Consider the following 16,127-nt stretch of genomic DNA (forward strand, 5'->3'; position numbering starts at 1 on the left):
TTGAAGGGTTAACCTGACTATGAGAATCATTCTTCATGTCACATAGCACTGCTAAATATATCTGTTATTTGAGCTCATTAGATTTGCCAAATGTCTAGATGTTTCCCTGACTCCTAGCTCTACAACATGCCTTTGTCAGGATGACTCATTGATTCATGAAGTCTTTTTAGCTATGTCAGTGTTTTTCATTATTTCCTGACCATCAGGCTTTTCTCTTTTTAAAATTTTGCTCCCTTCCTCCCCCTGCATCATTGTCCTAGAGAAAAAAATCCAGTTTTACCCAAAACCAAAATTACAAAGAGACAAATAAAATAGCACAACAGTGGCTGTTGCACAGTTTTTAAGGAGCAGGGTGCTTTACAGACCCACACAATGGCAGTGCCATTAAGGAAAGCCAAGTGGGTTCCTTTGTGGGTGGTGGAGTGACTTTTTTGCAGCATAAGAAAAACAGCTGTGAAGTTTTCCAAAGTCACTGTCAGAACTATGTTTTCACAAAGAGGAAAGAGAGAGACAAAGAGACTAGCAGGGAAAACATGCAAAGACACCACTTAAAGAACAGGTGTTTCATGACAGGTCAGAACAGAGTAACCCAGCAGAAAAAGAACTGTAACAAGGCAAAACATTAACATAGAAAGTGTTCAATGTTTTTCCAATCACAGCCATTGTTCTGCTTAACTGATGCTGGCAAACAACCCTGCAGTAATCTTTTAGGTATACAGGATCAATGAACAATTCATGGTGCCACTGGATACACTGTGATGCACAAAATAACTTTTATTCCCAGAATGGCTGTAACTCCTGCTTCCCTTAGTGCTGGAATCAGAAGTTCTCTATTCTGCTTATCTCTGTAAAGTAGAATAAAAACTTGGATCAAATCTGGATGTCAGCACTTGAGGTCATTGTGAACTGAAAGAACCAAGGGCACACCCAGTGTTAAAAGAAACATATTGATTTGGTCTCTGAATATTTCTTTTTGTCCAGCATGATGCACATGCTAAGCAAATCAGGAATGACTAATGGGGTTAAATGTGATCATCACCATATCAAATATCGGCTCAGAGTTGCCCTTTCTGCACTAATCAGATTTCACAGTATTAGGAGTAGAATTTGTTTTAATTTTGTCTTTATCCCTTGAGATACATACCTGAGTTAGACATGACAGTTGGAGCCATGAGGTTGAATCTTGTGTCTCACAATCAAAATGTGGGGCTTTAGCCACAGCTTAAGCTAAAATGAAGTAGCTGTAAGTACCAGCCACTTAATGTCTATGAATCTATCATTATATCCAGAGAAATGAGAAACTAAATACTTCCTAATTTCTTGTTGACAAGATTGATCAGTTAGAAACTAACTACATGCACTGAGCAAAATAAAGACAAGAGAGAAATGGGCCTGAGCTATAAACCAGCTCACAGCTCTGACTTTTGTGCTGACCCACAACAAGAGCAAAAATTTAAGCAGACAAGCATGCCATAATAATTACCATTTTCCAGGCATGGGCTATTAGCAGCTCACAGTCAGCAACAGCCCAGTGTCTCCCTGCTGGTCTGTACTTAACAGCGGTTTTCACTGCCATCCCAGCCAGCACATATGAGAAGGACAGGATAAGGAAATAGGGATCAGCTTAGGAGACAAGGCTCTGTGCAAGCATATGCCAAATTTCTGAAGAGGAAGGGCATGATGTGTACTTGGCACATGTTTTCATCCCTGCCTCCTACTGGTCTCAGCTGCTGGTGCAGTTGTTCCTGAATGCTGAAAACTAGGATGCAAAAGGGCAGTTCAAATTCACTGCTGTTTTGACCAGGCAGTTTTGAGCACGCCTCAGCCCTAACAGCTCTTTCCTCTCTGACAAAGAGAGGAGAATACTGTGCTGCTGCAAGTTTGGGAGGGCAACAGTTAATCCTATGGCCACAATTTCTCTGAAATCAGTTGACTTCTGCTATGTCTGAAATGCTATTTTAGTGCTTTAAACTTCAGGCGAACTTCCAGCATGGACACTCCTATATCCCAGAAGGCTGATTTAAGTGCATATATGTTTAAAGGCTGGAGAAATGGCATTTAGTTCACTGTGCCCTGGATCTATTGCATAAAGGATTAGGAATTGTATCCTTAAAACTGCTACTGCTCTTCACTCATAAGCAAACTTTTTTGACATTGGTGAATTTATCGTGGTCTAAAAAATTTCTTACTTTCTGGAGAAATGACCAAACTGCACATCATTTAGCACAGACTATCGATGTATCGAGTACTAGTCAGTCTTCCCTCAGCCCATTCTCAGGATCTCATCCAATTTAAAAAATAACTAGAGTATCTTTAAAAAAGCCTAGGTGACCCTGAGACCTAAATTAAATTAACTCCCAACAGCCATCTATGTTCATGGCTGGCTCAGACTTCCACTGTGATGTAAATTCTTAAATATTTTAATTACAGCTGAGAAGCAGGATCCTAAGTCACTTAGTTTCTTCTGAAAATTTTATCTGGGAACTGATGAGCACCATCTAAATTGTCAGTCTGCACATATATTCTTAGATGGCATCACACTTAAACCACTTTTTTTTTCCATAAAAACAAAAAAAACTGACAGATCAATTCAACAAGGGAAACAAGGGAAAAAACCCAGCTACATCTCTTCTGGGTGGTGAATAAAAACTGGCGTCAAGGATCCCTAAGGATTCCCAAATCTGCTGGCATGTTACAGAAGGATGGAGTAGCTGGTGTCACAGTCTCTGGAATCCAGCTGCCTTCTGGCAAGACTGGTTTAAAATTGCTATTGGAACTTTTTTCTCTGTGATCAATATCTCTTTGCTGCTCACTTGCATCCTGACAGTTTGAGCTTAAACTGATAGTACTCAAGGAAGTTCTTGTCGTGCGGGGGGAATTGTGTGGTGTGCCTTTATGAGAATGATGCAGCACTTGGGTGAATGAAGTTTCTCCTCAGTGTCAGAACCATTAATCCCTGGGAAAAAGCAGCATGGGGCTGTCAGCTCTCCTGAAAAATATTTTATCACTGGCCAAACTTGATAGTAGAAACAAAAGTACTTTATTCCTTTTAATGTTCATTACAGTGTAGCATGCATTTTATATCTCTGCTTCTCTGTAGGACTTCTTTAGTATAAATCAGCATAAGACTGCTGAAGATAAAGGCATGCAGCCTCCCACTACTACATATTAATCTCACAGAATAACAAATTAATGCATTGACATACTACAGTGTTTTTAGAGATGGAATTCCTATCTACAGGAGCTTGGAAATGAGGTACCTTCTGACAGCTGGGATACAGGAGAAACTTCTGAATTTCCCATTCATTGCATGTCTGTGCTCCAGTTCTGGATTGTAATTAACCAAAAGCACTTATGCCATATTTAGAAGGGTTTATGCAGCTGTTTCTCTAAAGTACACCAAAGATGGTTCTTTCATGATACTCTGGTTTTAAATGCAAATAAAGAAATGGTGGAGCCACAAAAGGACAACATACAATTTATATTCCTAAAGAATCTGTGGTGTTTGGCATATGGATAATAAGAGACATTTTCTTATCCTAGAGAGCTATAGGGCCTAACTGGAAAGGAAAACATGATTTTCTTCATTGTGAAGTGACATACAGAAAATCTGACTCTTCCAGTGTCACCAACAAAAAATCAGAGACAAGCACAGCACTAACCTCAAGGACAGTCCTTCTCCTGGTGAATTTCTTTTGTGTGTCATTTCTCTCCAACCAGTTTTCAGGAGATGTATTTTGACTTTTTCACCTCCTTTTTCATTGTCTTTTTTCCGGCAAAACTCCATCTTGCTGCCTATTTCTTCAAGAAGAGCATAAGGATGGCCACGCTGGGATAAGGCTGAGGCCCATCCGCAGGGAATGCTGGTAGAGGGATGGCTCTTTATCAAATGTATCAGGTGCACTTGCTCTTTTATGAAATGTGATGGGTTTCAATGAGGAATAGCTGTTCTGTGCATGGAACCCTAACCCCTAATCTGCAGAATTTTTAGGGGACTAGATGGAAGAAAGTTACTGCCTGGATCTTCTATGCAGAAATAAATGTCAGGGTGGCTAAAAAGGGGAGGGAAGTGAGGAAAGAAGAGAAAAAAAGAAGTTTGCATTTTTGAAAGAAGCTATTTTGGGAACTGTTTTGGCACATTTCCCAGTTTCCTGTCCTGGGTCTGTGGCAGTCAGTTTAATTAGTTTTTCTCTGTACAACTTCTGAAACACTGCAATTGTGATTTGTGCCTGATAGGTCATTAATTTTCTTCCTGCCCATTTTAATGCACAGCCTCCTCAGAGCTGGCAAAAACAAGCTCTGGCACATGATTCATATTGATTGATGGTCGTCTTTCATCTGACGTAACAGGTAAGAAAAAAAAGGGCATGGACACAGGAAATGCTATAGGAATTTCTGACTCAAAGACAATTAAAATTATAGTGAAAAGATTATCCTTCAGTATTGCATTAACCATCAGCAGAGCCTCATTTTGCTCATTGTGGCAGATGACCATATTTTGTCTCAAATGGAGCTTAGCTTCCATCATCATCAGAATTTGGATGCCATTTCCCACTAAAATCAATTTTCAAAAATCACATCAGTAGGTGTGATGTGTACTAATGACTTTGAGAATTTGAGTCATACAGTCAAAAAGATCAAGGCAGGCAAAGGGCTGGGTGGGCAGCCCAGAGAAGTGGACTGGTTTGTTCCTCATAAAGGTTACTTGTGGGCTAGAGCAAGCAGCTTTTCAAGTCCTACTAGAGAATTATATATATATTTTTTTAATTTTTCCTTTGGAGAGAGGGAAATAGCTGTATCTTTACTGGATGCTCAGGCCATCCCTGTGGTGAGTAAAATTACCTCTCTAAGGTTCCCAGCTGATCTGCCTGGCTGGACTTTGCACCAAGGCTTAAGGTTCATGCACTGCATATGAAACAACACCAGCATTGTAAGAGGGCACCTCATAAGTTCATGAGACACATCTTTCTTTCTAAATGTCTTAAAAATGAGACATCAGTGGTGAAGCTTAAACTCTGAGTCAAGGTTTCCTACCCAGATGAATCCACCTCTTTTCCCAGTTCATCCTCCCTTGGATCTGTGCAACTGGGGGTTCTATTGCAGGCTGCTCTTGCCAATAAAATGGGTGCTGATTCTCTGGTTGCCTTATTTTCCCTTCTTACAGCTTATTCCTGCCAGATCTTGCTTATCTAGAGTCATTTACTGCAGGCAGCTGCGAGCCATCCAAGTCCTGCTAATGGCAAGCAAGAAGTTGAATTCCTTGGTCATATAAAACCAATGAAAAATGTAAAATAATTAAATTTATCCCTAGACACCAGCATATTTACTGTCCTAGCTGAGGCCTGCTTTAACAGAACAGCATGGAAACAAATTCTCATTATGCTGATGGAAGGCAGATTCTGTTTCCCATGTAAGCCATGTGGAAGCCCCTTGCTTTTGATGCCATATGTTTTCATGATCACAGTGATTTGCTTTGGTTTGCTTTCATTTACCTCCTAGAAATACGAGAGTCAGGGGAAATGGTAGGTGCTGTATTTGCTTCTGCTTTGTTCATAACTCTGTATATTATTCAAAACCATGTATTTATTCCCAGAGGAGAAATATCATTAAGGTATTTTTAATGCTAACAACATATCACTCCTTAGAGTTAGGTGAGTTATTTATTTATTATTATTATATAAGAAGCCAGTTTCTTGGGTTATCATATGCTTGGGAACCTCTCAGTTAAATGCTTAAAATCAAATTTGTCAGTAGATTAACATAGTTGTGCACTTTTTATCTCTGAGACAGAGACTTCTTTAGCTTTCCCATACAGTTGTCTGCTGAGGACATGGCTCACAACAGGATATTCAGTCCTATTGGGGTGGTGAAGAAAGAGAAAATCTGACTGCTTTCAAGGACCCGAGAATAAAACTTAGCTGGATGGACCATGGATATTTATACCTGAATTTCTTCCAGGTATAAACTGATATGTATCAGTTCCACAAGCAGAACTTTTTGTGACTTATTTGAAAGAAAATTATAATTATATATCAATGGGACATATTTATTTAATAACCTAAGTCTGGGCAACAAAAAGGCCTCAAGTCCATCTCAGCTCATTACTTTAGTGTCTGAGCAATGGGCATTTTGATACCTTTACAACACCCTTGGAGAAAGAAAAGAGCTCATTGCTCTTTTTATAGATGAAAAACTGAGGCATAAAAAGAGACTGGGGTCGTGTCATGGTCATCAACAGGAAAAGGTTCAGCAGAACTCAAAGTGGAAGCCAAATCCTAGCACCATAGCAAGGGTGCTGTCTTAGGCATCTGAGCAGCTGACCTTTGAAATACCCTTCAGATTAGGAGTTGCCCATGCTCAGCTGCAATCTGTGCCCTGGGTTTTGAGCCAATCTGCAGAACTAAAATTTCCTTGCATTCAGGTTTTTATTTGAGTTTGCCCATTCTCTGCCCAAACCGTATAAATTTCAAGAGAAAACTCTCTGCCTAAACTATTCTCTCCTTGACTTTAAGTGAGCACTTTGCCTGCCAGACATTGATCTTTGATTGGTATTTCCTTGCCAGCCCTTCAAAACTGCCGCTGTCACTGTGGCATCTTATTTCCATATTGTGTCTGAGAGCGACAGCAATTATTTCCCACTGGGACTGACTTCAATGTCACTACACTGATTATTCAGCAAAGGTTACTATAAGGAAAAGTATTGGTCTTCCTTTTCCATTGCAGCAGGAAAATGCCAGATCTTAGCAGCACAGTGCCTTGGGGATGGCTGCATTAGTTTTCCAATGAAAGGCTCTGCGCAAGTCGAACATCCCCTCCCCCATGCCTCCTTCCCACCCCTCTCTTCCTAAAACACACACTGAGGTTTAGTATAAAGTTAATTCTATAACCCAGGGTGCTTTTTTTTTTTTTTTAATGCTACTGACCTTCCATTTCCTTGTCAGTCGACACCAAGCAATTCCCCAGATGGAGAGAAAGATTTCCACTTTGAATATCCCTGAAACACATTTAGAGCCAAAGGCTTTATCATGGGAATAAAAGCACTGAGGTTCTCACAGCTGGGAAGATTTATACAGCTGAGCCTTACCAGCTTAAATGCCTACAGACAGAAACAGCTGAGCTATGTATTATTTCTTTTCCTCCAACTTGCAAGGGAGATGAAAAGCGCAGAGGCAGCCGGCAGATAGCTGTGACTGACAAGGGAGGGGCAGAGCTGCCTGCCCATAGCTGCTGCAGTGGCAATTTTATCAAATAATTTCAGCTCCAGAGGTGAGGGGGCTAGGGCTGACATGACTGCCCCAGCCAAGGGGACCTGCCCTTTCAGTTACAGCACTCCAGACCGTGCCAGGGAGTCTTAAGCATCAGTCAGGGAGGCAGGGAGCTTATGCCTGCCAATGAGCCCCAGGGGAAAGGTGTTCAGAGGAAGATGCACTGAGCTGAGTGCTCTGCACAGCAGAATTGCTGTTTGCAGTCTGTGTAAAAACAGAAGCCAAGCTGTCTCTGCTCTTCTTACCATAACAGCAGCAGTATTTTGTTCTTCAAAAAGTGACGGCAGACCTTAAAGAGTTTAGTCTGACTACCACAAAACTGTCATTCAATGTCCATGCTAACCCTGGAGAAAAAGAGGAAGGGATATTCCCAGAGGCTCAGGCTGTTGTCCATCCACACATGCTTACTTGACTGAAGCGACCTGCAGGCTCCTCTGGCCAAAGGTGGGCAGAGCAGCCCTGAGTTCAGCAGCCACAACAACATGAGCAGGTCTGTGCCCCTGAGCATCCATCTCCTGCCTCTAACACGATTCTATTGCCCTGAATCTGCACTGCCTCTGCTGTCAGTTGTCCTTTGTGTCACCTAAACCCTGGAGATGTGGGCTTCACTCTCTGGTGTGCATGGCCTCAGCACATCTCTCACAGCCCTCAGCCATGACCCTAATTCAACCACACACAGGATCCTGTGTCTACCCCACTGGGAAGATAAGAGACCTTCCGAGTCCATGTACCCATGCTGTGCTCCTCATCACTCCTGATTTTCCCACCTGTTCAGCCTGGGGTCCAGTAGTGCATTATGTCTCTCCTAGTTCCCAGAAAGGCTCTACACCCAGCATCCCTTCAAGAAAATGTTGACTGTGAGCCTGGGGCCATCTTTTCCTTATTATAAAATTACTTAGATTTTAGGAATGCCAGTGAGCTGCTTTCAAAATGGTGAGAATGGTCCCTGTACTTGTAAATCATTGGAAGGAGAGAGGTGCATTTTCTAAATGCTGCTAGTAAAATGCAGCATAGGAGGGGGAAAAGAATACAGCAAACCTGGATATTGATTAGAAATGTCTTTTAGCAATAGAGAAGAAAAGGCAATATCCTAAAATTAAGGGGTCTGTAAAACAATTTAAAAGATTGTATTGTCAGTAATAATGTATCTAGTGAGTGAAGCGCTCAGAAATAATCAGTGTCTGTGCTTGTCCAGCCTGAGGGACTTGATAGGGGGTCTAATTTACAATACCAGTGAAAAATCTACCCTTTGAAGACCAGGTTACTGTGAATACTCAAAAATCACTCATTCTGCAAAACTTATGCCATCACGCCTGCCTGTCAATATCCAATTGTTGTCTTATTCTTAAATGTAATTTTTCTTGGTATATGGACTTTGAACAAATGTCTAACAGCTGTTACTTTTGTTACTTAACACAAGAGCCACCCCTCAGGGTCAAAACAAAAGTCCATTTACCTTAATAACCCATTGCTCACAATGACTGTAAATAAGAAAAGAATGGGGTCATTGGGACTAGACACTAGATTTAAAGGCTTTTCATCAATTCATATCTTGTGAATTTATACAGAGCATAGAGATAGATGCTTTATGTTTGCCTCTACCCTTCTGCTAGCTCTCTGCTTAAATTTGGACTGCCCTTGAGCACTGGAGGGATGTTTTATTGGGTATTGCACTCAGCATTTCCCAGACCTTTACCATGACTGAGTAAAGCTGAAGTACAATCCTTGGTCGTGCAGATATGATTTCTTTCTGTACTGTTTGGCATATGTACTGGATCTGCCATTTTTTCCCTCTCATTCAGTCTTATAAGACTTTCCTATAATTTCCCATTTGTTTCTAGGTTTCATTACATTACTTAATTTTCAGTCTTTGCCATACAGCTCTTCACTGTCTTTTTCTACTGCTTTATATGTGCTTTAAGAGCATGGATCTCTATAGTTTTCTACTGTGAGCTCCCTTCAGTTGTACAAATTTAACATTTATCCCTAAGTTTTCCTGTCCATCTTTTAAGTTTATTCAAGTTGTGATGATTTGCTCCTTTGTTCTGTGAAAATTTACTTTTTTTTCCATGACTCTACTGAAGGGCCTCATGAAAAGCTTTCTAAAATAAACTCCATTATTTTAGCTGAAGCATCTCTTCCACTGTGAGCTTGGTGGCTCTGTCCTACCCACATCTACTAATTCAACTCTTCTTGTTGTTTCTACTGATTTGACTGTGAATCGTGACAAAATTTATTCTTGAACCCTTTTTAAAGGTGACTGTCACATTTCCCGTCTTTCTAAATTTTAACAACAAAGCTTATTTATGCAAAATGAAACATACTGCAGCTCAGCAATTTCACAACCGAATTCCTGAAAACTCATGAATGAATGAATGAGTGAAGGAATGCTGTCAAGACCCAGGGTCTAGTCTCTTCTATTTTATTTAGTTGTCCTAAAAATTCTTTTAGCAAAGCTTCAATATCAGACTGTCCCTCAGATTTGCATTCAGCAAAATATCTCATATATGAGAAAACCTTTTCTACACAAAGCAGCAGCACAATTATCTGCAATGCACATAGCTTCAAGTGCTCACTTTGTGAGTCATTGGTAGCATCCAGATGTTTTGGAGGACAACATGGATTAAAGTTAGTAAAAACCACAGAATAATGCAGGGTAATTTTTTGTTGTCATATATGTGTGATAACCAAGAGAAGAGTCTTGTTCCTTCCTTTTTCCACTCAGTCATGACATCTGACTAATGTTTTCATTCACAAACTGTTCTCAGGGCCCTCAGGCTCCAGTGACCTCCATCATCACTGCAAGGACAAGCCCTGTCCTTGACCTTTCCTGCAGTTACCAGGAGGCAGAGTTTACACCACGGAGGCACAGGCAGAGCGCAGATAACCGGTGGGTATCCAACAATCCCTGTTTTGGAAATTGGCACACTCCAAACTGTGATAGCCAGGAAAATGAGAGCAACTCTCCTCTCCCTCTGATATTTTCATATGTTCCAATAGAATCAGGGTACATCTGAAGGGAACCATAAGAGAGACTGTTTAGGGATGGGGAAGAAATACAGCCCTCTCTCAGAGCAGCAACCTGGGCAGGGCAAAGTGGTGACACACTTTAGGGAATGGGAGTACAAGGAGCCAACCGTGGAGTGAAAAGAGGGAGAGAAGGGAAGGGAAAGACAAAGCTACAGATCTATAATCCCTCCTTTGGGTGAAAAATTGGAATGTTGTTATTCTGCATTTTTTAATGTCTTGTGAGTGACTGAACCTCCCAGTGCAACCCATCCTCACTCCTGAAAACCTTTCCCTCTGTCTGCAGAAATTCCTGCCCCAGACAGACAAGACCTATTCCCCTGAAGAATACCATCATGTAGGTGCCAGGTGTATTTTTGTTCTCTGTTTGGAGAGTTTTGCTGCCTTGCAAACTCCAGCTGAATTTCCTTGGCTAGTCAAGCTTTGCTGACTTGCACAAGCCCAGAGTCTAGCCTGAGACTCAAAAATGTTCTGTGCTGGTCCTGTGTGACCTCCAGTGGTCTCTTTGGCTTCGTGGATGCCTTTCCCTGCCGCTGAAGACACTAAATAAGGAGGCAGAAAAATGACAAAACTAAACTAAGAAGTATGAATGAAAAGCTTATGCATGTAAAAAAAAAATAAAATTCAGAAACTTGCTGTCTCAGCTATAGACTTCAAAGGGTAATGGCAATTTTAGTGATCATAAAACATGTGATTTCTATTAAGCATTTGGAAAGTCTTTGTAAAGAAAAGTAAATTAACTTCTAGAAGCATTGAAAATGATAAGGCATCTTATTTAATATTCACAGGATTTGGGAAATGGAGTTTTGTTTATGAATAACGAACAATATCTAATTCATTATATGGTGTTCATAAATGATGCAGATGCAAAGAAAAACTTTAAGGTTCTCAGTCTTTGGCCCCTAAATGAAATTAACTTAACTTAAAATATCATTAACTGCTGATAGTTGAGAATTTGCTCAGGAAAAATAGACAATTCTGGAACGCTCTAGCACTTTGTGTACAGCAGTAACTATATATACACTCCCTGTTGTTGTTTCTGTGTGATACCTCATCTATGGGTTTGCCTTAATTGTAGATATAATAGGGCTTCCTGCCTGCCTCTTATTTCTCAAAGAGAGAATCTTCTCCAGAGATAAATGATATTTTATCTCCCACTTCTCTTTACGGAGTTGGGGATGGGTGGGTGGAAGAAGGAAGTCATGACTTCAGGTTACATGTAATTCCAAGAGGGTTACTCCTTCCCTTGTAGTAAGGATACAGAAACCAAAAGTTCTTAGGGTCTTTCAATACCTTCATAAACCTTCCAGAGTGTCAGAAGCCAAACTTTGGCTGCACTAGCAGAATCCACTGCTGTATGGAAGACCAGCAGGGCGAGAATGGAGGTAGGCACTAGCAACTGCTAATTTGGGAGGGCACTGCAGTGTGACCACTCAGCTCCAAAGCTGGGTGCACTGGCTCTGCTCTAGGGTACAATATGTACCATATTCTGCCCATTCTGACTATGGGCAGGCCTCATGGACATCCAGAGATCAGCTGAGATTTATCAGATGTATTGCCGGTGCTTGTGATGTTAATGTGAGAACCTCAAGCATCACTCCTTGACATCACAGAGCTAATGAGGATCACCCTGTGGTAGTCTGGAGCTGAACATTTCAACAATAGGAAGATTACAGATAGAACAAGGAGTGGGAAAACATGCAGAAATGTTTTCTCAGATTGACACTTTAGGAAATAAGTGCTGGTGTTTTTTTTTTTTTTTTTTTTTTGTATGGAATTGTTGGCAGCTGCACATTTTGGTTTTACTTAGTGCTGTAAAGGGATTCTGTCTGAATCCTTTATAGGTCTGAAGCTTAATGTTAAAGTCTCTTGACTCCAGGACATAAGACAAAGAATGTCATTGTTTATTCTTTGATGTTCTAAAGCATCTTATTCTTCAGGGATATCAACATGCTGTACACATATTAATTAAAGTCCATAGTACTCCTAAATCAGTTGCTATTATTCCCAGTTGATTGATGGAGAAGCTGAGATGGAGAGAGATTATACAGTGCATTTTCTAATGTGGGAGTATGTGAAATTAGACCCATGAAATTCATGGCTCAGCAATTAAAGTGAAGCAATATGATATTTTTCACATATACTGAAAAACCTCTATGTTCCACTGAAACAACACTAAAAATTTGGTTTTGGGACCTTGGTTTCGCAGTACTTAGAAAACTGCAAGGACATTTTGAGGTGCAGGAAGACTAGTCTGTGTGGCCATCTTCAGCAGGTGCCCCCACGGCACCTCAAGTTCAGCTCTTAATCCAAATATGTCCATGGTGCATAGTTATTTGTATTTACTTTTTTCAGCTGAAGATATTTAAAAAGAAAAACAAAACCCAAAGCAATATAGTCAAATGTGAACCTGTAACAAGTCAGCAGCTACCATCAGGCAAAGCATGAGCTCCAACCAGCTACTACAAGAAGAATCAAAAATTACACTGGTGAGCACAGTAAACTGAGTGGAATATCTTCATATTTTATAGTGGAAGAAATTACCAGGATAGGTTTTGGTCTCACTCCATCCATAATACCTAAGAAACATTTTTAAAAGCTTCAGTGAAGACTGATGACCAGTTTTGTCTACTTATTTTTACACAGGGTAAATTTCGTTAAATGAGTAAGACACAACCTTCTCAAAGGGAGATTTGATCCCATTCTCTGAAGAAACAGGCTTTAGGAGCTCCATCATCCTCTCCATCAGATGTATGCACAGATGCAACCTCCTCCTTTTCCCTGGTTCCCTTCTCAGGTGAGAGAGACACCTGGCTGACAGATCACAGTGTAACTCAGACCATCTGAAACCAAAGTGAAATTTGAAATAAACTATATTTGAGCTAACTGCTATTTTGTATTTTGCTTTCTCATTGGTCTCTAGCATTCCTGTCTTGCAGCATCCCAGACCTGGGCCCTTCAGGATGGTCCTGGAGCCCTGGCTCAGTCTGAGGCTTCGCATGGGAGTTGGATCCACACAGAATAGAGTTGCTCCAGCTCTCATCCCAAAGTTTCACAGGTTTTGCTCCAATAGTTTGGGAAGATGCAACGGCCCCATCTCCCAAAGCAAGCTATATGCTACAGACCATGCAGCCAGTGGTTCTCTACAAGCAACCAGGGCATTTTGATGGCTCAGAGGGAGCAGAATGGGGCTTCTTACTGGCTGCTTTCTGATTTTGAAAACATAGCTCCCATTATAAGTGGGAATATTTAGGATAAGCTGATAATTTAGAATAAGCTGGCAGAGAGAAACATTCAGGATCTGAAAAGAAACCTGTCTCATATTTACAATTGCTATTGCAGTCAGCTGAACAAATAAAAAAAATCTGTTTAAGCTTAATAAACAGGATATAACTTGTAAGCTTTAAAAAAACACCTAAGCAAGCCAGTCTTTTGAATTCTATTTCTGTCTTAGCTTCTGTCTTGCTTGTGACCTTGGCATGCAATTTCCCTCACTTGTCTCTCTGTTCTGCCTCCCACCACTTTTCTGTCTTGCCTATTTATGTTTTCTTTTGCTCTCAGTATTCAAGTTTATTTGTTCTGTCAATTGAATCCATTCCATTATTCAGGGAAGAGTGTACTCTAAAGCATTTTGTCATCCAAAACATTCCCTAGAATATCAAAATTGAAAGTAATGGAAAGTAAATAAACATTCACAAGCCATTATTTCCACATGGAACTAGAACCTTATTATACCTGGCTGCCTGACAAGTCTGTCAGTCAGTAACACTTATTTCTCCTCACAGTTGGCTGTGCCACAATGCTCCTCTGAGTTCATTTTTCCAAAACCCTAAACGGATGTATATCCTCTGCAGTGCCTCATTTTCACATTAAAGCTTCACTTTTAAAATGACCAGAAGGTCCTCAGATGGTCCCAGTGTGCATCCTCTGTGCAGCAGTCTGGGTTGTTTGTGTTTGTAAAGCCAGGAATCCCAGCACAGGGCAGGGGGCACCTAACCAAATTGTTCCTATAGGACACGTTTGAGAGGAGAGTCTGAAATGTTACCTCTGCAGCTCAGACTTTCCACCTCTAATATTTTGTGATTCACAGTCCAAGGCTGTTTCCTAAACATGTAGTATTAAGTGATCAGACTGAGTACCAAGGAAATGAATCACTTTCCCCTTTTGAAAAGCAGCTGCCCTGTGGGGAGAAGAATAGGTCATGGCTGCCTTCTGCATTGTTCAGTACTCACACACAGGGGGATCTGCATTCAGCTCACTTCAGCCTGACATTTTTAGGGTTAGGTCCTGATCACCAGGATATTGCTGCTCACCATCCTTGCGAAAATAGTGGTGTGCAGAAAAAAAGGGCAAGATGCAAAGGGCCAGAAGCAAAGAGAAAATGACAGAGGATATCCCTGTGACTTAGAGCTGGGAGATTTTTGTTGGGCAAAAATGGTGCATTCTGGTCTGTGCTGCTAAAACATCTCAAGTGCTGTGTAGGAAGAGATATTAGACACAATTCATCAACAGACCTGAAATATCTCCCTTTCCTTAACTGCTTTTAACTGCTCAAGCCTAAACTTTACTTTTTACTATTATTTCTAGTTTTGTTAGTTTTCAGGGCAGGGAGGGGAAGGCTACCTGTTTTTTGTTTTTTTTAAACAAGTAGTTCTAAAATCAAAGCTTGTGTTTTGGTCTCAGTACCAGGTTCTCAATATGTCTGAGCAGCCCTGCCTCATCAGTGACCCCTTTAGCTCTCAGTTCCTGAATACATGCAAAGCTCCCACTTGCAATAGAACACCCAGACAGAACAAGACAGAAGATCTGGTTTCCACTGACAAAAACATATTCCCATGATGCCTGAGGCTAAGAAGTGATCGGCCAGGGTTTTATGGTGCCAGCACCATAATTCTATCTACAATGTACTTTAGGTTCCTTATTACTTTTCAATGTCCGATAACCTGGTACATTCAGCTATTGCTTCTGCAAGTGGCTGTGGCAGATCAGGATAGTGCGTTCTGTCAAGACTTGGAACACAGGCAATCAGGCACAGGAGATGAAGGGCTGTAGATAGGCCCAAAAAATTCTCATTCCTAGGTGAGAACTTTAGAGTTTAAGGATTTTAGATGCCTGACGGCATATGGTCAGTATGAAAGCACCCAGACCAGCTTTCTTATGCTCTGATTTCAGACTTGTCTTGTTTCAAGCTAAGCTGGATGCAGAGCACATCAGGTAGTCTGGTTGCTATTCTGTTTAGAATGAGATAAATAAATTAGCTATAGCTTGTATCTGAATCAAGACTGTTTGGGGTTTTTCTTGTTTGTTTGTTTGGGTGGTTTTTTGTGTTTTTTTTTTTTTTTTTTTTTTTTTTTTTTTTTTTGGTGGTAGTGGTGTGTTTTTTTGGGTTTTTCAATGTATAAAAGTTCAGGATTTCACTGTTGGGAGTTTCTGATGTGGAGAGAGGCAGGGATACCATTAATGGATGAAGTACTCGTCAGCTTGGGAAGGATAAAGGATATTGGGAAAAATATTCAGAGTACAGTGCTTCTGCAGTCATGTTCCCCAAATGACTCTCTGCTTTCATGAAATCTCCTGACACCTTTCCATTAAGCTGAGATGGGTTTCTGTTGGGTGGACAGAGCAAAAATGAAGGACTTTTATTTCAGGGAGGTTTCTTTGCAATTGTTACTCCAGAGGTTTTCAAGTTGTTGTGGACTGGACCACTAAGGTAGAAAGAATATCCACAAGTATCTACAAGGAAAATTTCATCCACAAAAAGCTAATTAATTATTTAGTTACTCTAGTTTTGTCCATGGCTCCATCAGAAGATCTGGTAATCAAGCTCACTACCCT

The 16,127-nt window shown here is 40.7% G+C and overlaps 1 long non-coding RNA gene across 1 annotated transcript in view; it reads left to right on the forward strand.

Annotated features, from left to right (window-relative positions):
* Nucleotides 1–13,182, forward strand: part of LOC132333329 (uncharacterized) — a 29,469-nt gene extending 16,287 nt beyond the window's left edge. The window contains exons 2-3 of the long non-coding RNA XR_009488144.1: nucleotides 10,034–10,155; nucleotides 12,939–13,182. This is a non-coding gene — a long non-coding RNA (uncharacterized LOC132333329). The remainder of the gene's footprint in view (nucleotides 1–10,033; nucleotides 10,156–12,938) is intronic.
* Nucleotides 13,183–16,127: the final 2,945 nt, after the last annotated feature.

This window comes from Haemorhous mexicanus, chromosome 1 (assembly GCF_027477595.1).
Source record: "Haemorhous mexicanus isolate bHaeMex1 chromosome 1, bHaeMex1.pri, whole genome shotgun sequence".
In the NCBI taxonomy this organism is placed as follows: Eukaryota; Metazoa; Chordata; class Aves; order Passeriformes; family Fringillidae; genus Haemorhous; species Haemorhous mexicanus.